General features: G+C 49.8%; 1 protein-coding gene and 1 long non-coding RNA gene across 7 annotated transcripts in view; one reads left to right on the forward strand and one right to left on the reverse strand.

Moving 5' to 3' along the window:
* Positions 1-22892, reverse strand: part of SAMD4A (sterile alpha motif domain containing 4A) — a 100113-nt gene that overhangs the window by 55717 nt on the left and 21504 nt on the right. The gene's annotated exons all lie outside the window — the stretch shown is intronic.
* On the forward strand, positions 12379-15402 carry LOC108508190. The gene is made up of 3 exons (XR_001878336.1): positions 12379-12642; positions 15221-15269; positions 15393-15402. It is a non-coding gene; the product is annotated as an uncharacterized LOC108508190 (long non-coding RNA).

Here is a 22892-nt window from a genome sequence, read left to right on the forward strand (position 1 = left end):
GGGGGCTATCTCAAACCATGACACCTGGACAAAATATCCATTTCCAGCTACTAAAAAAATCACAAGAATAATTTAAGACCTCTTTTTCTTGTGATTTTTGGGAAGAGACTTCCAACAAAACGAAGACCTGATATTTTTGTGGAGGGAGTGTCAGGAACAGACCTCTCTGCAAAGGAAAATCCCCTTCCCTGCACCTTTTTTCCCCTGAAGAGCAGCAACATGTTGCAATAACCCATCAGGAAAGATTCAACCTTCACTACTCAGAAGTGATGAACAGGAGAAGTTTTGTTTAAAGCCATTACTCCTTGTCCTTCCAACGGAAATAATCTGTTCTGCTCTATCCTATTCTATCCTACTGCATTCCATTCCATCCTCATGCAATTCCATACAGCTGGGCAAGTCTATCCTGGAGAAAGACCTGATTCCTGAATACCTCAAGCAATTCAGACTCTGTCTGGAGAGGTGCAAACTGCACCTACCCATCCTGGAAAAGCCAGAGAAAGGATTTCCTGTGTCACGATACAGCGACAGCATCATCCCACTCATCACCACATCTGCAGCCTCCAACTCGGGGGAGATCTGGTCTATGTCCCAGTTCCCCACTGGAAAGTGAAGCTCCCAGCCCAAAGGGATTCCAGCAACTCCTCACACACTCCAGGTTTCCAACTCTCTTTGTGTGGCGTGAAGGGAAACTTCAGGATGGGTTTTACACAACTCTTGAGTTACCCTCTGCCTCCTCCAGCTTCCCATCATGCCTCCTCCTGGTATTAGGAAGAGAAATGTCACAACCAGAGGGGAATTGCAGGATGCAGCTCTCCAGCAATCCCTTAAAGACAGGCACTCACACGAGTAATGCTGGCAAAGCCTCTGCTCCTCCTCTGGGATCCTTTACAAGCAGCAACACAGCAAGAGACTTGTTAAAAGCAGAAAATTGGACACCAGGAACAAATTCCCTGCCCTGCCACTTTCCACAGTCCCTTTGCTGCCATGGAATATGCTCATGTGGACACTGGACAACAAGTTGCCATGTTCCCAACGTGAAGCAGCGTGACAAGAAAAGCTGCAAAACAAGCACTGAGAGGTTTTATATGGAAATGCAGCAGGAGGGCACGTTATTCCCAGAGATGCCTCTCCATGAGATGATGACAATCAGTTCAGAGTACAAATCCCCAGGACCAGCTCACAGCAGCACAAGAAGGAGGTGGGGAAGAGGGTGAGAAGCCCTAGTTTCCCACTCCCACCACATACCACTGGGAAATACTGGAAAACAGATTTTGGGGAGAGATCTTAGATGCAGTAAATTCCTGGCTTGATAAAGCCACCAATGTGAGGCCATGCTCAGCTTTCAGACCTCATAATGGCCACCACTGTTTGCAGAAGGAAGTTATTTTGGGGTGAAACCTGCTCGGTTCTCGAGGCAGCGGCACAAAGGCCAGGAGAAGTGTCTCCCTGCTTTCCCTGGGATGCAGCTGCCAGGACCTGCCTGATCCACAGTGCTGGCACTACCTGCTGCCCCCCTCCTACACCCTCTGTGTCACACGGTGCCTGCCCGTGTCACTGATGCCAACCTGGATGGGATCAGGATGCTGAGCACAAGACAGAGTGGAGGAGAATACAACAGAATAGAATATTATTTATTTTCTGCCAGGATCCCAGAGGACTTTCACCTCCTGAATAACTTCCTAACATCCTTTCCCCTCTGCTACCCTGAGGCACAAGCAGTGAGGACTCCTGCTCACAGGAGCTGACAGGGATGGACTGATCCCACTTAGTTAGCACTCAGAGAAATACCTCCAAAATCCATGGAGCTGCAAGGCTGGAGCTCACCCTCATCTCCTTCATCCTCAGCCCAGCCTCTCCTCTCTTTCAAGCACTTTGACAGGAGTTTACAACTTCCTGCACCTCCAGTGGTGGCACAGGAGACGTGGCAGGACACCTTGTCAGTGGAAGATGAGTGGGAAAGTCAGAGCTCTTCAAGCCCTGCTGTCCTCCCTGACATCAAGGTTGACCTCTCCCACCGCTCCACGTCACAATGGTTTTCCACTACACCAAACAAATCAGAACTGGGTTAAAAAACCAGTCCCCCCATCCTCAAACCATGCCAGTCACCGGTGCAAGTAAGAGCCCAACGAGGCCATGGAGAACCATCTCCCTGTGACTCAGATCTGCCTCTGGGTCAGTGAAGTCCAGGAGGACTCGTGGATTGCTGGCCATGGTGTCCCACGGGGATTCACTGCTGATGGGAGTGGGAAGCAGCCTCCCCGTGGTAACTCAACCCTTTCAGGCAGGGAGCTAAAACTGCCCACCCGAGGGGAGGAACTGCAAAAGTGGCAAGGGGAGATGGGAGGTCTGGGCTTTGAGAGAGCAAAATAACATTGAAATGCTGGGGGAAACCAAAGAGACCCAGCCTCTGAGAACAGTTCTACCACCCCCTTTTGTTTGAGGCATTTTCTGGGTAAACCCATGAAATCAGAGATACCCAACAGTCTGGCGTCCTGTGCAAAATTTGTACTAAAGGATGTTTTTCTTCTCCCCAGCTCTTAAAATAAAAAGCCACTTTCTCCAGCCTGGTTAAACCACCACCCTGCAATGCAGCGACTTCCAGCTCTCCCAGCACCGGGGATTACGAGGTTACAGATCCACAGCCTGACCATACAAACCCAGTTTCCTGGATACTTGCACCACCAGCCTCTAAATTCTGTTGTGGTCTGCACTTCACAGGCTGCTGGTTTTAATATTTTTGGATGCTGAAAGCAAGGCGAGTTCCCCCGAGTTCCAGCCATTTTCTTTAACTCCCTCTTTTTTTTTTTTGGAAGGCATATTTTCCATGATGCTGTGGAAGAAATACAAGCCAGCATGAGAAGGCACAAAGGTGGCTCTGGGACACAGCTGGGTCCTCCCATCCCTGACTCTCAGTACACAACTTCTAACAGACTGATGGGGCTGCCTGAAAACACAGTTGCTTCCAATCTCTCCTCATGTAAAAGACCAAGTGAAGTTACTTTTCATTACGTAGATATGTCTATTATCAGCATAATTTATGGCTTGGCATTATTCAGGGAGATTAATGAAGCCTCCTTGCTTCTAAAGATAAAACCTCTTTCCAAATCCTTCCCATGCACGTATTGCTTGCTCAGAGTTCCTGCATTATTCATCAGCAATGCCAGGGCACTCCTGCAATGCCTTTTTCATTGCAGTGCCCTCCACAGTGGGCTGTTCCAGCTGGGATGAGGAGACCCAGACTCAGCTCCTTCTCCCAAACAGGGCAGTTTAAGTCCTCTGGGATTCTCCAGGTGAACGGGACTGGGACTTCTCTACACACCGTTTCTCCCCAGCCTTTCACAGTGGAGTTTATATCCCAGCTTCCTCCTGAAGGAATTTTCTGAGCAAAACCAAGAGGAACATCAAGCTGATGCTGATGATGACAAACACAGCTGATGGATGCAATCCAGCTCTGCAACCTGACCACTTGCCACTCAGGTTGGCTCCTGGTCCTCTTCTGACCATGGGTTGATGCGATCCAGAAAGCCCTGAATGATTTGTACCTCCCACTGCAAAACACCTCCCACCTCACAGAGTAAAGACCCACAACAGCTCTTGACATTCAAGTGACAGGAGAGCAGGGCTGTCCTTGGGAGCTCTCGATCCTGCAGCACCTTCAGAATCACTTAGGTTGGAAAAGATCCTTAAGACTGAGTCCAACCATTAATGAGGCCACCACTGGCCCATGTCCCCAAGTGCCACATCTGCACATCTTTAAATCCCTCCAGGAATGGTGACTCCAGCACTGCCCTGGGCAGCCTCTTCCACAGTCTGATGCTGGGGATTCTCTGGGCATCCTGCCACGCAAATCTCCCCGAAGTTCCATGGGAAGACAAGGCTCCTGCACAAGCAGCAGCATCTGATCAGCCAGTGCCTGACACTGAGTAAGGACGTGTTTGTCATTTCTTCCTGGCCTGTTTCACAAGCTTTGTGGCTACTGCCATGCCCTGGGCACCTTCACACCTCACAGGGGTGAGGCCTTCAAGGGAAAGCAAAAAAACAAGCTCTCTGGCGAGGTGGTGGCAGGCAACTGCAGGGAACATCAAAGCTGTGGGCACCAACTCCCATGAAACTTCAACACCAACAGGCACAAAGACCTCACCCAAGAGCCAACAACAGCAAAGTCAACCTCACTGCAGATTTGAAGCAGAGCCCTGGTGCTGTAAGGTCCCAAAAAACATTTAGCTTGTGACAGTGCTGTGCCCAATGAGCTGACGCGGTGAGACAGGACCCATCTGATGGACCACAATTTCAGGAATGTCCAAGCCAAGCCCACCAGGTCAGTGTTCCCCTCTCAGTGCAGAACACATGGACCCCCACCCTGGTCACAACCCTGGAGAGCTCTGGAGATCTGGAGCTGGGCAACACCGTCTTGCACTGCCCAAAACTAGACTCTGGTGCAACACTGGTCACACCAAGAGAAACCCACCACCAACCTCTCACTCCATCTCAGAAAATCATATCACCTGCACGTTCAGAGCTGAAGAAAACCCTTGGTGCTGGCAGAGGAACAGGCAGGGAAGGAGGCAGCAAATACCTCTGTCACTTTATGAAAACACATAGACCCTCAGCAACCAGCATTTGGGAACTTGCTTTTGATCTCAGGTTATGCCTGTAGCATCTCTTTGATGAAACCTGTATTCCATAAACAAATCCTAGCTCAGGGGAGGAAGAGGGTAATAATCAAACATCCCAGCTTGCTGCTGAATTTCCCAAAATAAACAGCATGCTCAGAGTACCAACTCAAACCTTGCTCATCCTCCCCAGCTATCACCACCCCAGACATCTAAACACTGGTGTCCTCCAGCAAAGCATGTCATGGATCTTCATCATCCTCCCTGCATCACTGCAGCAAAACAAAACCTCTGCTTCAGCCAAGACCTCCCCTGCTAAGTGTGTTTACACAGGACAGGAAGGGAACTCCAGCCCCAAAGACACAAACTTCATGGAAGAGCAGTTCATGACCCTGAGGAGCAACACTGGAAAACACCATCTCCATCCATCAGCACCTGTGGTAGTGAAATTCATGGCTCCCACAGAACTATTTCCAGTAAGACAGAGAAGTCTGATTCCCTCAGTCTCACAACCACAGCCCAAGGTGTCCCACAGAAACCACGGCTCCCAGAGACTTTCCCTCCTCTTGCAACGACAGGGTGGTTTCCGGAAAATAAAAGAGGGCTCAGGGCAAAGTGGTGGAAGGAGCTCTCGTTTATGGATTAGGGAAAATTCGTTTGCAATAAGGGCACCTAAGGATTGGACCAAGGAGCCAGGACAATCTTCACAGGAAGAGTTTAAGAGGAGAGAGAAGTGTGTCCAAACTGGCCCAACATGACCAGTGCAGAAAAACAGAGAATTCACCTCAATGATCTTTTCAGGGGTCTATAAGGAAATATTTTGAGTAACTTTGTAAACAATATAAAAACATTCATTCAGAAAATTCAAAGTTAACTAGTTCAAGGGGCATCTGCTTCACTTCTTCTTCTTGAGGATCCCTCACACATCAACTGATGCTCCCCCCACAAAGCAAGGGAGGACTGTATCACAGAATCACAGGATGGTTTGGGTTGGAAGGGACCTTAAAGCCCATCTCCTTCCACCCCCTGCCATAGGCAGAGACACCTTCCACCAGACCAGATTGTTCCAAGCCCTGTCCAACCTGGCCTTGGACACCTCCAGGGATGGGACAGCCACAGCTTCTCTGGGCAACCTGTGCCAGGGCCTCACCACCCTCACAGTCAAAAACTCCTTCCCAATATCCCATCTAACCCTGCCCTCTGGCAGTGGGAAGCCATTCCCCCTTGTCCTGTCCCTCCAGGCCCTTGTCCAAAGTCCCTCTTCAGCTCCCTTGGAGCACCTTTAGACACTGCAAGGGGCTCCAAGGTCTCCCTGAAGCCTTCCCTTCTCCAGGCTGAACAACCCTTGTACATCTTCCCATGGATCTCCTGTGAATTTGAAGCCACTCCACAGAGATGCAGATCCTCCCTGGCTGAGCCAGACTGTGGCTCTGTACTGTTCAACAGAAACAGGATAACTCACACCTGCTGGGACAATTTCTCACCTCTGGCAGCTGAAACCACATAAACCAGTTGGATGCTTACAGTCAACAAGTTTCTCCACCCCCTCTGCAGTTCAGTGAAATTGTTTTTAAGGTCCTTTGTCTAGAACAACACAGACAGCAATGTTTACTTAAAAACAAACACGCAGGACAGAAAGTGCTTTCCCTGAGCTTCCCGAGGCACGCGGGTTCTGCTGGAAGGCGCAGGGCTGGCGGGGAGGGGAGTCCTGCTGAACAGCTACAGTAGGTGAGACGACCAAACATCTGAAAGGCTGGAAAAATAGCTTTAGAAAGCATTAGCTCCCACACTTCCATGTAATCAGATACAACACTAGCCAACAAAATCCTGGGTTTAATAGCCAATCCAAGTTTTCCTTGGCTGGCAGACAAAATTTGCTTTCTGTTTTTTAACTCCAGCATAAGCCACTCCTGAGAAACAGATTTTGCCTGCGCTGTATTTTAAACAAGTCAGTAAGGGTGTGATTTAGAGGAGTTAGTGCTCAAAGGTTGGGGTGAGGTTTTCCCATTTCTCATTGCTGAGCAAATGCCCTACTCTCACCCACGTGTCTGGCATGTAGGAAGCCTGTCTAGGGCAGCAGTGTGTGATCCCCCAGTGATTTCTGAATGATTTTCCATCACTCTGAGCAGATATATTCTGTTTTAGAGCCGTCCTACTGACACACTCGTTGTGTCAAGCTGCCCTTGCCCTTAAGATCTCCATGTCTGCACAGGTAAGACTCCACATGGAGAAAACAGGGTGTCCATCCAAGTGATTCCATGTTATTTGACAGGAGAAGAATCAGGGATCCCACCGGTAACATCCTTCAAAAAAACCCCACCCATTTCCAGGGCACAAGGAGGACAAGGATACCAACAACCTGGCAATTCCATTTTTATCAGCTAAATAGTTTTCAGGCAGGCAGTTACCTGCGAATCCTCAAATAAATATGCAAGACCACCATGATTAAAGGATGATCTGTGCAACCTCAACTAATACATATATATATAAAAAATATTTTATAATCTTACCCATTTTGATAATTGGCCTGTTCAAATCTGGGTACCAAGATTCTTTCTGAAGTGGGAAAGTTGGAGGGTTTAGATTCCTCTCAATGGCTGCACAACCTTTTTATCAAACTTTCCGAATCCACACAGGCACAGACAGCGTGTAAGAAAGAGCCTGTGACCCAAAGGTGAATATTTCACAGTCTGTCAGTTGTCTAAGGCACTGGTTGGACTTGATGACCTTAAAGGCCTTTGCCAAACTAAATTATGATTCTACAGTTGTGCACTTGGATAAATACACTGGTTTTCCAAGAAAAGATCATTCTAAAGGCCTAAAGACAGAGCATGTGCATTGCTCCGTATGCTCACGCTACATGAGTGCAGGATGCACAGATATGATTTCTCTGTCTTCATAGGTGAATTAAAAACCCCAACAGGTTGCTAAGAGCCATTTAGGGCTTTATTTTTATTTTTTTTTTGACCAGCCATCCATGTTCAGGGACAGGATTCCCCAGGACAGACGCCCTGTGGGTGAAGCCCACAGCCCTGGGGCCGGCTGGGCAGGAGGCAGAGCAGCACATCAGATACAGCAAACCCATGACCACGGGTCTAAAAATACGCTCCTGGTATCACGGCAGGCCAGGAATAGACCAGGAAGGGAGGATGGATAAAGCTGTTCTGACAGGATTTTCTTTGTTTTATCTTTTCACACCTCCCCAAGGCTGCAACTGTGAAAGATTAACCCTGTGAGATGAGCCTACGTGCCCGGCCCTGGGGGGACCTTTTTGCTCCCAAGGTCCCTGACAGGAGGGTGGGGCCAGGTGGGGGTCAGGATCTGCCCCCAGGGAACAAGGGACAGGATGAGAGGAAATGGCCTCAAGTCGCACCAGAGGAGGTTTAGACTGGATATTAGGGAAAACTCTTCATAGAAAGGGTGGTCAGGCATTGGAACAGGATGCCCAGGGCACTGGTGGGGTCCCCATCCCCAGACAGATTTAAAAGCCCTGTGGATGTGGCACTTGGGGACACAGTTAGTGGTGGCCTTGGCAGTGCTGGGCTAACTGCTGGACTCAATGATCTTAAAGGTCTTTCTCAAACTACACAATTCCATGAATCCATGATTCCTGTGACACCTTTGGCTCTGTCTTCCCTGGCTGAAGGGATCAAAAACCCTCTTGAAAGCCCATAGTTATTGATCTGCTTGTTGCAGTGCGGAGAGGGAAAAGAGTGAGACCTGTCTCAAATATGCAGGGCTGAGTGTGAAGAAATGTCCCTTCAGGTGCTGCATAAAGGGCACTTCATAGGGAAGAAGTAAAGAGAGACCACAGCCACTGGCAGGTATCCTAAGGGCCTGCCACGAGGTTGGAATATCCCGCCTTCTCCCTGAAAGCAGATTCACAACATGCATTCTGAGACAAGGCTGGAGCAGGTCTGGGGAAAGACCCAGTTAAGAAAAACCAACCCACAAAAAACCCCTCTATGAGACCATTCACAGATCCATCAGTTGATGTGAGGGCCAGGAGGGGCTGAACTGGGGTAATTTACTCTTATTGGCTGAATTAGGAGACTAAAGGTAAGTTTGCAGGAGGTGAGCCCAGCCCCCTGGTCAGCAGCAGCTCCACCAGGTACCCTCTGGGAAGCTGACATTCCCATGCTGAACCCCATGCTGAGTCCACTCAAACCCCTGGTAAGCTGCTGCAAAGGTTAAACACACCACGAGATAAAAACCCAAACCCCACCTCCAGCCTGAATGTCTCCAACATCCACTCCCAACCTTTCATGATCTTAAAACCAGCTCCTGCCCTCCGCTGAAACCACCTGTGTCGGTATTTATGGATGGATGCACCAACTCCTTGTGTCCTCGTGGATAAACTAAGTGACTGAGTCTCCTCAATCATTCCCCCAAACACAGGCTGCCACAGGGACTTCTCCCAGGTGCACCACCCCCTGACAGGGGACTAACAGAGATTTATCCCTCAGGCAGCACATCTTTCATTGACCGTGTTACCCCTGTCCGATGATCCCGCACTGGCAAAGGCTGAATTTAACATCTTCCTCCAGTGCACCTCTGCTTAATATGCAAACCAGACAAATCAACTTTCCATGCAAGTTCATCAGCATTTAAATGAGGGTGAGTCCCTGCAGGGGTTGGACTCTAAGGACAAGGGGAGGAATTACAAAAATTAACACCCATGGTATTGATCATAAACTCAGGAGGTCCATCACTCTCCAGATCAGTGTCTCCAGTAGCTGATCCTCTCCTAACCTGCAGTCAACACACCTTCCCCAAGCCTGGGTTTGCTACAAGGGGATTTATTACAAGATGTGGAGGGAAGGACACTCCCATCCTTCCCTGCTGGAGGCATGTAGTCTGTGTGCAACTCTGGAACTCAGCATTCCAGGTGAGAAGTGAGCCACAGCACGTGAGGTGCAACAGCACAGAAGAGCCTCACCTTTGCTTAGAATCATAAAATCATGAAGGTTGGAAAAGCCCTCTAAGGTCACCAAGTCCAACTGTTCCCCCAGCACTGCCAAGGCCACCTCTAACCCATGTCCCCAAGTGCCACATCTACATGGCTTTTAAATCCCTCCAGGAACGGGGACTCCACCACTGTCCTGGGAAGCTTGTTCCAATGCTTCCCAAAAAAAAAGATCACAGAGAAACTCAGAGAGGTGAAAACCTTGCTCCCACCTCCACACCCACATGCCAAATTCAACTGATCTCTTCTCCTTTGGCAGAGGGTTTTGCACAGCCCCTCGCTGCCTCCATGAGCACTCCCAGATCTCCTCCTCATCCCGGTCTCCCTTGCTTTTTCCTGCTTCTGACTCCTAAAGAGCAAAGGGGCTGGATTGCAGCAGAACCCTGACTCTGAGTGGCAGCAGGAGATGGGACGTGTCCTGCCAGTGCATCACTGCCCAAAGAAATTAGGGAATTAGGGAAAAGTCCAAAGAGGCTACAATCAGGCTCTGTAGGGACCTGCTTTGTGTCTGTGCTTCCAGGTGAAAAGCCAAACTACCAGCAGGCGAGCGAGGAGACAGGGATGAAACAGGGCTGGGCTCCTTACCCCCCCGCCCCCTTCTTCTTCAAGGGCTGCAAAAGTGCCTGAAAATAGAACATTTGTAATGGCAAAAAAAAAAAAAAAAGTTAAAGCAGCAGAACTGGGTCAATCAGCAAATGGGCTGATTTAAGAGCGAAGTCGCAGCGTTCGTAATGGGCTAAAAACGGCACTGATGCGTTGCCGAGAAGGAATATAATTAAGAGGCTTTTTAAAGCGGCGCTTCCCCACCCCAGCCACAGAAATCACAGCTCACACTACCAGGATTGCTTCCACCTCATGGAGCAGGAATGCGCTGGCGTGCCGCAAGCTGGCCGAAGAATGCGGAGTTTCCGTGGGCCGGGAGAAGATCCCGAACGGCAGCGGTTCCCGGCATTCCTTCGTGGGTACATCACTGCTATCCAGTTATAAGGCACAGCAACGGAAATGGGGCTGGGGAGGGGGGGGATATCTGACGTTTTGGTGTTTAAGGAAGGGGGCTGGGAAAGCTGGTGTGTAGCCCAGTGGGTGAGGGAATGAAACAGAGATTAAATAATGGGATGGGTGATGGGGTGCCTCTCACTGGAGGCTCTTCCCGGGGATGTCCCGGGAGGACCTAAGGAGTACTTATGTAAGGAACACACCTTCCAACAGTTCATTCAAGAACGAGCTTCTTGGAAGAAAACTTTGCCCTAATTAGGAGCAGATGGCCCAACCTGAGCAGGCAGCGGGCACAGCTTGGGAGCTGCTGAGCAGAGAAACTCCGGCCCTGCACTACCCAAAGGGTCACACCAGCAAACCCTCTGCCCCCCTTCGGACACCAAACCCAAACCGGCGCCTCACAGAGGAACAGAACTTTCCTGGATTCTCCCAGGGCTGTACAACAGAACCACAGAATTATTTAGGTTGGAAAAGACCTTTAAGATCATCGATTCCAACCCCAAGCAGGTCCTGTGCCCCTCAAAGTCTGCTGGAGCCAAAGGGCCACAAGGTCGACTATGGATCCCGTAGCTCCGGAAACCCGGCAAATAGTTGGGGTGAAGCCATTGCTTCATGTCCAAGGACACCGTCACGCTTTGGAAGCATCTCTGGGGACATCCCCACCCACTCTGCCCTGCCAGAGAGGAGCAGAGTGGATGAGTCAGACCCAGAAAGTTCATTCCCTCGACTTCTGCTGCTGGCTGCAATTAATCTTTGGGGTAATTAGATAAGCAGCCATCCCTCTAAACTTGTCAGAGCTAAACTGCGTGTGGCACCATCCACCTTGGGGCTGGTGACCTCCTTCCTAATAGACACCTTCCCCATCCCACGGTGACAGCCCTTTTCCTCTCCATCTGTCCCAAACACAAAGTGATTTGGGACCAAGGAAAGCTCCACATCGGCTGAGGGTGATGGGGGTGAGAGGAAAAGGAGGGGACACAAAAAGTGGGGCAGAGAGAGCTAGCTGCTCCTCTTGAGAAACCCCAATTACCCCAGCTTGAGCTATTCCACCTCCCTCTAAACATCCCAGCACGGAGCTGGCGCATCGGGCGTGCCAAGCCCCAGCAGCTCCCCGCTGGAAAATTTTGGCTGGTGCCTCCCCCTCCCTGCACACAAAACCCTCGCTCTCCCTCTCTCGCAGGCACGCACAGGGAAAGGGAGGGAGAGCAGAGCAGAAACCACAAGCAAATGTTCTGGTGCAGTATTTCCCCTCCTCAGACCGTTCGTCCTACTTGAGATTCGAATCGTGTTTAAGGAATTTCAAAAAAAAAAAAGCAAAGCCCTTCCCCTGTGCCGGAGGCGGCTCCAGCGGGACAGGCTGCTCTCGCTCACCAGAGCAAGCACAGGTCCCTCCACAAGAGCTTCCACAAACTGGAAAATAATTAAGCATCACTGGGAAATCTAGTATTTTTTTCTTTTTTTTTTTTAATATGGAAAAAATAATCGCGGCAGACGATATACGTTGGGAAACCTCCAAGAGTTTGACCTTTAGCTGAGCAGCGAGGACAGTCAGGCAAGTATGCCTGAGGACTGCATACACATGCAAAGGAGCTCCAGAGGATTTTCCAAACCCTCCACAAACAAACCACTCATCTCCTTAAAAAAAAAAAAAAAAAGGAGAAATATTTTCTTCTCTATTTGCCTGTCAGGGGATGCTCAAGTCAGGGTTACACACGGCACTACCCAACCCTACACTGCACTCTGAGAGGGTTTATTTCACGTGGACTCTCAGCTGAATAGGAGGAATGAGCCTCTCCCCTAATTTTAAGGAAAAAGGAAAATGAAAATGAAGGTTTAGATTCCTCATTGCTCCAAGGAATCTTTTCATTGCTCTGACAATGAAAAGGAGTGCAGGGAAGCGTGGAGGAGAAATCCATTCATCTTCTGAGGGTCCTTGGCTCAGCCAAAATGAGATGATTCAGCTTAAACCCAAAAACCCTCACAGCGAAGCGACAACCAAACCCACTCTTGTCGCAGGACGATGCAGGGGACTCGACCCTTATCTCTGGAAAACTGGGATCAGAGGTAACCAACCTGATGTGACCGTTTCCATCCCGCCTCCCCTACGGCCGCTGGAGCTGCACAATGTTTCCAGCGCTTTGGAAAAATAGTTTCAGGTTCTGCTGCCTCTATCTTGGCACCGAAACCAAGTTTCCATTAGTGAAAGGCTGAGGGATGATTTCACTTCAGAGCTGAAATGGGGAAACCAGCAAAATGAGTAAGATGCAGCTCAACATATGCCGGGGTCTTTGTCATAAGCCTGTGCTGAAGAATGAGGGTGTATCAGCTTTTTTTCGGGGGACAAAACACCCAAAACACACAGGGAGGTGCTTTTAAAGAGGATTTCTGGTCTGTGTTCCAGCTAATTCACCATCAGGGATCATCTGGGATGGCGTGGGATAGCTGGTGTGGGGGAAACAGCCCAGGAGGGTGCAGGAGTACCCCAGGATGGGCAGGGGTATGGGGAAGAAAGGATCCAGCCCAGGAGAACACCCCTGGGTCCAACAGGGTCTCCCCAGGCAGCGAAGGTGCAGGAAGGCAGCAGACAGGGAAGACAGGGAAGCTGATCTCCGACTGGCTGCCAACGGACGCCGAGGTTATTCACGTCCAAACAAATAATTCTTCTATAAATAACACGGCTGCTCCGACTTCCTGAGCGAAACCCTTCTTTTCTGGAGCTCCCAGAGGTGGTGGAAGGAAATGGCGTCGGCTGGAGGAGCTCCTTGCAGGCCGTGGAACCCCCCAGCACTCGTGGGGGGGATCACAGACCGGCTCCCCCACACGCTGTCCCCGTCCCCCCTCAGAGCTGGCTCACGCACGTGGGACACGCACCAGCTGCCCTGCAGAGCAGCTCAGTGCACCTCAAGGACAAAGAAAATCTTGTTTTTCCTTCTTTTCCGACTTTTTTCCTTCTTTTCGTGCCACAACAACGAGCTTTGCAGTGGAAGCCTTTAAGTGACAGCTCCTCACGTGCGTTAAAGAGGCACCTTTCTGGCACCGCTTCTCTGGCCGAGCACAGCAAAGGCACCTTGGAGCCAAAAAAGCATCAAGACTCATCCCTGGCGAGGAGCCAGAAGGTGCTGCCAGCATCTCCAGGCAGCAGGGACGCAACAGGGACCCAGGCCAGGCAGGAGACGGAGCTGGGAACGGCGCAGGTATTCCTTGGATCCTCTTGTCTTTGGAGCATCTCGGTTCATGTTGCTGCTGGGCTGCCTGGAGGAGCCACGAGCCTTCCCACTGCCATGGGTATGGAACAGCAGCGGTCAGGTGTGCCTGAGCCCTGCCCTGAGGGAGCCACGAGGCTGCTCCCAAAACCTCCCGCTTCCTGAGGCACAGCCATCCGTCTAGACAGAGGACATTCCTCGCCCTCCATCAGCCCAGTGGCTGGTATGAGCCATGTCCTCACTTGCCAAGGGCAGGATCCAAGGTGAAATCCCACAGGGGAAGAATCCTAATCCTCCCAGGAAAGTCAAGGATGCCTCAAGAAGATGTTTTGGCACTGCATTCCCTGCACCACAGAGGGTTCAGCAGGAGAATGCCCAGGTGTCTCCTCCAGCCCCAGGAGCTCTCCATAGAGAGGTCACATATGGCAAGACACCTTGGACACCTGGGATAACCAAGTGCCTGTCTAGATGGTCAGGAGGACACTTGCTAGGGTGGAAACATCCCTGGAAGTGTTCAAGGCAAGACTGGATGGGGCTTGGAGCAACCTGGTCTAGTGGAAGGTGTCCCTGCCCATGCCAGGGGATTGGAACAAGATGAGTTTTAAGGACCCTTCCCACACAAACTGTTCTGGGATTCCATGAAACCAAGCTCCTGAGAGCAAAGGATGGATCCTGCACCATTGCCCAGCCTTAAGATGCTACTGCAGCCGGAGATGTCAGGAAAAATGAGATATCCCATCTCCAGACATCCAGAGCTTCAGAGAAAAACACACAAGATCTTCTCCAAGAGGTCTGACCCACATCCTCTTCTCTCCAGGGGAAAACCAGCACAGGTGATATTTCAAAGCAGAACAGCAAAACTGGCTTTTTTTCCTTCTGCTTTCAAGGAAAACCAGGCATCTGAGGCACACAAAGGCCTGAGTGCTTCTTCCCCTGTGCAGCTATTCTGTAACTACAACTGTCCACAGGTTCCTAAACCTTTGAACATTTGAGTCCCACTGACTTGTAACAGGTTGCAGACATGAAGTTATTTAAAGCACTTGTAAAATATTAATTGACATTTGCCTTACAGAGGGGGGGAAAAAGGGAAGAGACAGAGACAGGAACCCCAGGGATCCAGACGATCCAATTTCAGGCACCTAATTAAAATTAAATTTCAATTAATTTCCAATTACTTTATTTTAAACTTATTTTGTGTTTATACTTTTTTTTTTTTTTTGTCAGTTGCCTAAAAATGAGTCTGCCCCTTTGGTTGCTTTTCAATTAAATATCATCCTGACACTCAAATTGATGCTTTTATTTGCTAACTCTGAGGTTATTCAAAATCCCTACACATTTAATTCAAGGACTTCAAGAGAACTTGACAGACATTCCCCACCTCCCTTTTTCACTACTTTGGGGATGATGAATCATTATATTTACTACTATTTTCTTCGCAGTGACGTGTTAAACTTCACTCAAGTGGAAACCGAAGAGCGGAATGACAAGGTGGCTTTGGTGCTGTGGGAATACTGAGGGAGAAAACAATGGGATCAAAGCTTATTTTGCTTGTATTGTGCTTTGTAATTTTTTTTAAGTTATTTTTTCTTATTATTTTTCTTTTCTGGTCAGTCTCAAGAGTTTAGAAGCAACAGATCTTTCCTTAACCTGGGGGTTGAAGAGGGAAACATTCTCGGCCTCGTCTCTGCCCTGATGATTTTCTTTGCTTTGAACAGAACTGCTTTGCCATGGAACAGAACTGGTCAATTCAGCCAAAAGGAGGAAAATTTAGCACTTTGACAACCTCTTTACAGATACTTTCCTATAAACTCCTCACCCCCAGCAGTTTGACTTGAAAACTCTGGCAGCAAACAAGCAGCACCTGAATATTTAATGTGAAGCACAGCAACTCATCCCGGTTACGTTTTTACATTAAAGAAGGCTGTCATCATGTGGAGTCTAATTTTCATTCTTTCCCTACAAAAAAAAATATGCCTTAAATAAAAATTAAGAAAGCCCTGTTTGTTTATCTGCCTTTTTCTGTGTTTACATCCCACACTTAGCCTGAATTCCCCAGCATTATACAAAGGCTGGGAGCTGCTGCGGAGAAGCCGGATGGCTGATGCTGTGATAAATACCTGGAGGCTCTCTGCCATCACTAATGAGTGAAAATATGTATAGAAGCAGGAAAAAAAAAAAAAAAGCTTTCCAGAAGTTGGAGTTACAGTGCTCATCTCTGGAAGCGTTCCCACTCGTTTTTGGAAGCATGCATGCCGAGGGGGGGAAAAAAAAAGAATCCCAGAGAACCTGTGGGCGTCTGAAGCCACCTCAGCTTTGAGAGACTGAAGATCTGGTTTAAAATTGGCAAAAACATCCTTCTGCAGAAAGACAAACTGCAGACAGACATGATTCAGTGCTGCTCAGGAGTAAACCTGCACCAGGGATGTTTGCAGGGAAAGTAAAACAGAGGATGTGACAGCAGAGAGGGAGCAAGAAGTGCCCCAGGAAGCTCTGCACCAGATTCCTTGCACTTTGAAATGGGGAATAGGTTTTTTCCTGAAGGCACTGCTGACATGTCAAGTATGTCTTCTTTGCCTCTTTCCTCCCCCACAAAAAACCCCAACAAGCACTGGTTTAGATCAGAGCTGCTTCTGTTCTGAACAGGGAGTTCCTGGTCACTCCAAGATCTCTCCTTCCGTAGGATCTGACGTTCATCCCTGCACTTACTGCTTGAGTGCAGCCACTCCGGGGTCACGGTGACAGATGCAGTTGCAGAGAAAACTGAATATCCAATAAACAACTCAGTAAAGTGACTTCCCTGTGCCAGTCCATTACATGTTCTTCCCAGGATAAGCTCCGTGCTGCCGCACCAGGCTGGAGCCCCGGGCGATGTGACCGGTTCCCGATGGAGCTGAGCCAGGATCGCAGGGAGCAGCAGGAGCTGTGGCCGTGCCAGATCATCAGTGACTTACCCAGGAGCACATAGGGGGACTGGTGGCTGATGACAGCAAATAAAACATCCCCACCGAGCCCAAGATGGGCACAGCAGGAGCTCCGACCTCGGGGAGTGGTGACTCCGAAGCCAGCGCTGGGATGTCCTCGATGCCACATGACAGTGTTGTGCCTGGCAGCTCTTTCTTTCCAGACACACCAGCCTGGAGCAGAGCACCACGGCCCCAGGGGTGACACAGGAACCTCAGGAGGCAGGACACAGCCTTGTGTGGTGCTCAGGGCGCTGGGGAAAGGGAACGGAAAAGCTGCCAGCTCCCAAACATCCTATGTGTGCTCCCTGGGCTGACACCCACCCGGGGGGTTCAGTTTGGGAGGGGACAGGGACCCTGTCACAGCCCACTGCCATCCCCCTGCATGGCCACAGCAGGGACAAGGGCTGCCAGACTATGAGGTCTCATTTAAATCAACAAAGGAGCAAAGATGCACGTTGTGTTGGGGGTTTTTTGGGGCTTGTTTTTTGTGTGCACAGTTGAGTGACACTATCGGGTCTAAAATCACTTCTGCATAGTTTTGAATTGCATGTACCTTCAGTACAAGGAGCTGAAAGATTCCTGGCACCAGCACATGCCCCAGAGGACTGAAATCCTACATTTCCTGCCCCCAAAGGCTTTTCAACCCCTGGCAGACCATGGGCATTGCACGAGCCAAAACCAGGCTCCTGGTCCCCCTTCACTAGGGGATGGCCAGTTCCCCCCATCAGCACCACTGTAAATGGTCACAAAAGAGAAGAAAACCACCTGCCCCATCCAGCAAAAACTGGTTTAAAAACCAGTGGAATAGGCAAGAAGTTACCACTCCCTTCAAATCACTAATGTGCAGCCTGAGAAACAATGTCAGCAAAACTGCAAAGCAAACGCCGATTTTTGTTTTTAAACCGTGCGAGCAGCAGTTCTTCAAAACCCAGCTTTTCCCCAGTTTTGTTTTCCTTGTGAAATCTGTCAGTTTGAATCATTTCTCCGGATCAGGAAAGTGCTTTCTGATCCTCCATCCCCAAACCCGACAGCTTTGCTCGTAACGCCTTTAGAAAGAAAGGGAAAAAAAAACATCTTTCTGTTCTCTTACTCCATCCTCAAAGAGGCTGGTTTGATTCCTGATGCTCCAGCATATTTCTGTCTTTTACCACACTTCAAGGCTATTTTTTCCCTGCCAAAGTATGCAAGGAAAAGCAACACAAGCCCTGCAGCTTTGGGGGAAGGGCCAGCCCTGCAGCTCTTATTATCTTTGGATGGGAAGAGGGAGAGAGAGACAGAGACGTTGTTAATGCCTTGGATATTTCTAGATCCTACCACTGTCCTACCAAGGAAGTCTGAAACATAAAATGCCATTGGAAACATCACATGGGGCATAAAAAAAATTCAGTGTAAGAGCCTCATTTGCTTTATTATCAGCATCTGGAGGTTTTTAGGTGCAGCCAGCTTGAAGATTATCCTGGTTATGCAGCTCATGTGCTGCTCTTCACAACTGAAACCAGCACCAAACCTTCACCTGGGGGGGTCACAAGTTCCTAAACACATCTCTGGTATTAAACATTTTATGGACTTGAAGGTTTCCTTGCACCTGGGATGTGATGTGACATCCAGCTACACATCCAGCCAGGGGAAGGGCGAGATGGGGCAAAACTCCAGGTCTGGGTCACTCCCCTACTGCTGACAATACAAAGTGTGGAGTCTGTGCACGCTATTATTTTGTGGGATTAATCCCATCCCCTCAGCCCTGAGCAGCAAACACAGAACTGCCAAGTGCAGTCTACATCAACTCAAACCACCATGGCTGTGACGATCCATCACCCCTAAACCCACAGTCCAACCACATGGATGCTCTTCTCCAATGATACATTTAAAATAGGGGGTGATATTAATTGCTCTGCTGAAAGGCAGAGAGTGAGCAAAGCTTCAAGATTCACTTACTTCCCCCAGAACAAGACACCAAGTCCTGCAATCTGTTATCCATTAGAAAAGAAGTAGCCCAAAGAGATTCCCATTGTTCTCCTGCTTCTGGGCGTCAGCTTCCCAAACTTACATCTCAAGCCCAGTGGGTCTGGATGGAACCCAAGGAAGTCCCCAGAAATGCCGGGCTTTTGGAAAATCAGAGTTTATACTTGGAAAGCATCACTTTATAGGCCTTGCTACCGAGAGGATTTCCCACACATCCCGTCTGAATTATCCCAGCACAAATCCCCTGTCAGGTTGAGGATGAGGCACCATGTAGGTCACAGATTAAGGGACACAGCAACCAAATGGGAATGGCAGGAGTTTTGACAATGCACACACTGATTATCCTTAACCTTCCCAACTTCAGCAACAAGCATCCCAGGAGCATGGATGACAGAGCAGGTAAACAGAATGAGATATTCAGAAACCAGGATGGTTTGGGTTGGAAGGGACCTTAAAGACCATCTCCTTCCAACCCCTTGCCATGGGCAGAGACACCTTCTACTAGACCAGGTTGCTCCAAGCCCCGTCCAACCTGGCCCGGAACACTTCCAGGGATGGAGCAGCCACAGCTTCTCTGGGCAACCTGTGCCAGGGCCTCAGCATCCTCACAGCCAAGAATTCCTTCTCAATATGCCATCTAACCCCGCCCTCTGGCAGTGGGAAGCCATTCCCTTTGTCCTGTCCCTCCATCCCTTATCCAAAGTGCCTCTCCAGCTCTCCTGGAGCCCCTTTAGGGACTGGAAGGGGCTCTAAGGTCTCCCTAGAGCCTTCTCTTCTCCAGGCTGAACAGTCCCAATTCTCTCAGCCTTTCCTCAGGAGATGTGGTCCAGCCCTTTTACCATCTTCATGGCCCTAGAATATCCCCAAATCCATGCTCCTCACATCCCTGGGGCATCCCCAGCCATCAGCCCCGTTCAGTACAACCAAAGCAAAGCTCTCAGGTTTTCATCCACAGCTCCATAAAACAACGGGCATCTGTTCACTGACTCCGACACGACACAAACCCAGACTTTACAGAGTTTATCCAAAGCAATTCTTTCCAACTCAGGAAAACCAAGGCTCTCCTGGCTGAAGGACAGTCCATGCTGTTGCTCTGCACGTCCTGCAATCCTGCAAACTGCCCTGAGCAAACGGTAAAAATGCTGATTTTTTTTTTTTCCCCTTTTGATCAGCATCTCGCTGAGATGGTCTCACAGGAGGGGTCTGGCTCGGCTCTGGAGACTCAACAGGAACAGGACTTGCTGTGCCCATGGTTTGGGAAACCCCTCCTACCCCTCCACAGATGTTCCTCCGAACAGGACTGCTAACTGAGCCGACACCTCCCCGTCCGGATGAACATATGGCTGTGCTTGTACCAGCGCTGCTTTCATCGTCCCCACAGGTGCTCTAAGGACAGGCTGGACCACAGAAGGACCATTACAGGCCTTTTTATGGAAAAAAAATAGCCTTCGGGGTTTATTTTCCCCCCTGCAGAGCCTGCCCATCCCTGCAGTGTCTGGTTATGAGCCCTGGAGCCGTGGTCCAGGTGCCTGGCTTGAGGACACAAGCCATCCCCTGCTTCCCTGGGTATCCAGCTGGAAAAGGTCCAGAGAGCTCTAATTAACCAAACTGCTCGTTTACCTTCACAGAGCCGCTTTTCTCAAGGGCTCCACCGGAGATGAGGGAGGGATGCTGTGCCCTGTGGGGGCAGATGGATGCAGAGCTGTCAGCTCACACAGGTGCCAGCGCAAACCAGCCTCTCCAATGGCTTCATGGACAGGGGGACAAAAGGGAGAGTCGGGAACACAAAAGCTCACTGAGGCAGGAGCAGCTCCACAGACCCCCCCCAAACACATCAGGAAGGGGTTTGCCAATGGATGCTCCTGGATCCCAGGTTTGCCATGAATCGCTCCTCCTTTCCTCAAGGGCACCCAGGTCTCATTATACATAATCCCAGCTCCTCTCAAGATAAGGTTTTATCACATGAAAGGAAAAAGCAACCACTAGGAAAAGGACTCCCCAGGTGAAAAAGGATCAGGGAGCCCATATAAGACTCTCCTCCAGAGGGAAACAAGCCGACTATGGAGCCACAAACAGGAGAGAACACGGATAACAAGGCACATGTGGGAGAGAAAAGGGAGCTACGGTTAAAAATAAATAAAAAAAAAAGCAAAAGGCAGGAAAGTGGGACATAAAAAGAAACCCCACCAGGAGTGATGCAGAGCTGGCTTTCAGTGCTCCAGCCCTTGTGTTTTCTGGCCTTATTTACGAAACACAAATAATCCAGCCTTCTCCGTAAGCAGCCAGATCCGGTGGAATTACATGTCTGAATACCCTCGGTAAACAGATGGAAAGCTGTGGAAACATAGCTTAAGGCAATGTGTGCTAACAAGGGGGCCTTTATCACCCAACCTGGCAGAGGGAAACACGCTGGCCCCGGCTGAAGTCCCTGCAACTGGTGTGTTCCATCGGCTCCGACCGGGATACCCCTGGCTGCACTCATTTATTTTCCCCTCTTGGGATGCAGATGGGACACACTGGAAACAGACAAGGAAAAGGGATGCTGCTACCCAACACTGTCCCTTCGTGGGGCAGGAGAAGGGGTGGTGAGAGCAAAACATGCCGGAACCACCTTCCCCCTCAGTGCTGAGCACCTGCCTTATCTCCGGATAAAGTCCCTGACACGTCCCACCGGCGAGGACAGGCATGGGAGAGAGGATTTCCTGCCCGAGGAGCACATCACCCACTGGAGAGAGCAGCAGGCAAGAGCTGACCCCATTTCACAGAGTCGCTGGAAAATGCTGAAATCAAATCCAGCTCACCCAGAAAGCGGGAGCTCGGCTCCAGGAATGAGGGAGCGCAGTTGTCTGGCCAGACCGGAGGATCAGCATGCTCCCTCCTGGCTGCAGGATCTAAGGATGTGAAAGTATTTTCCAGACCAAAAACATACTCATTTATTTTCAAAGATCTCCTATTAAGGAGAGCCCTGTTCCTACAGGGACAAACTCCCACCTCTGCCGAGAAGTTGCTCCAAGCTTTTTTTGCAAGGAAAGCTCAGGGCAGAGGGGTCTGTGGAACAATTCCTCCTTTCCCCACCATCTGCATGGGTGAGGCAAAGGCTCCTTGCATGCAGGATGAGTGGAAGGACTCACATTTTTCGGCCAAGATGGCCACATCCAGGCACCCCCAAAGCAGAAATCCCAATCCCCATCTCTCCCTCCTGCACCCACACGAAGGATGGCAAAGCCACTGCAGCCTCCTGCTTCCACGGTGTGCTCAAAATGAATTATTATTATACTCAGTCCCAATAAATTCCTACACTCAGCTCAGACACCTCAGCTCTTATTTGTTTCCAGCAAGGAGCATTCCAGGCTACTCTTGATCAAAAAGAAAATAACCCATGAAATTCAGGTGGAGTTTTATTTATGTTTTGCTACCCAAAGAAACTTTCCTTCCATTTAAACCTTGCTGTCTGATGACAGGAGGGGAGTCAGGGCTCTTGTTGAAGAGCTGCAATCCTCTGTGACCATGAGATAGAGAAAAATAAGGAGTCTTCCAAATGCATATCCTGAGCAGGGACCTGTAGCACATGATCACAGAATTCCAGAATGGTTCGGGTTGGTTGGAAGGGACCTTAAAGCCCATCTCATTCCAAGCCCCCTGCCATGGGCAGGGACACCTTCCATTATCCCAGCTTGCTCCAAGCCCTGTCCAACCTGGCCTGGAACACTTCCAGGGATGGGGCAGCCACAGCTTCTCTGGACAACCTGTGCCAGGGCCTCACCACCCTCACAGTCAAGAATTTCTTCCTCACATGTACTCTAAACCTGCCCCTGGCACTTTAAAACCACTGAATGGTTTCATCCACAACGAGGACTCGGGCACAGAAAGATGGGAAACACAAGGGTTTGCTTTGGAAGCTGGAGACTGATGATTCTCCCTAGATATTTACACTTCCAACGGTACAGAGGACTTTCAAAGCCACACTGACAGATACCAGCACCTGTCCCTGTTCAGGTTTACAGGCACCCTCTGAGCACTGCCCAGCACTGTGCCCACACCACACTTTGTGCTCATTGCAGCATTTTCTGACCAAAGACCTCAGCCTGAATCCATTCAGCTCCCTTGGCAGGTAGATCACCTTCCTCTCAGAGAAGGAAGAGAGGACCAAGAAACAAACGTGGGCTAGTGATAAACAATCCCACTG

This window comes from Lepidothrix coronata, unplaced genomic scaffold (assembly GCF_001604755.1).
Source record: "Lepidothrix coronata isolate B3197 unplaced genomic scaffold, Lepidothrix_coronata-1.0 Scaffold284, whole genome shotgun sequence".
NCBI classification, from domain to species: domain Eukaryota; kingdom Metazoa; phylum Chordata; class Aves; order Passeriformes; family Pipridae; genus Lepidothrix; species Lepidothrix coronata.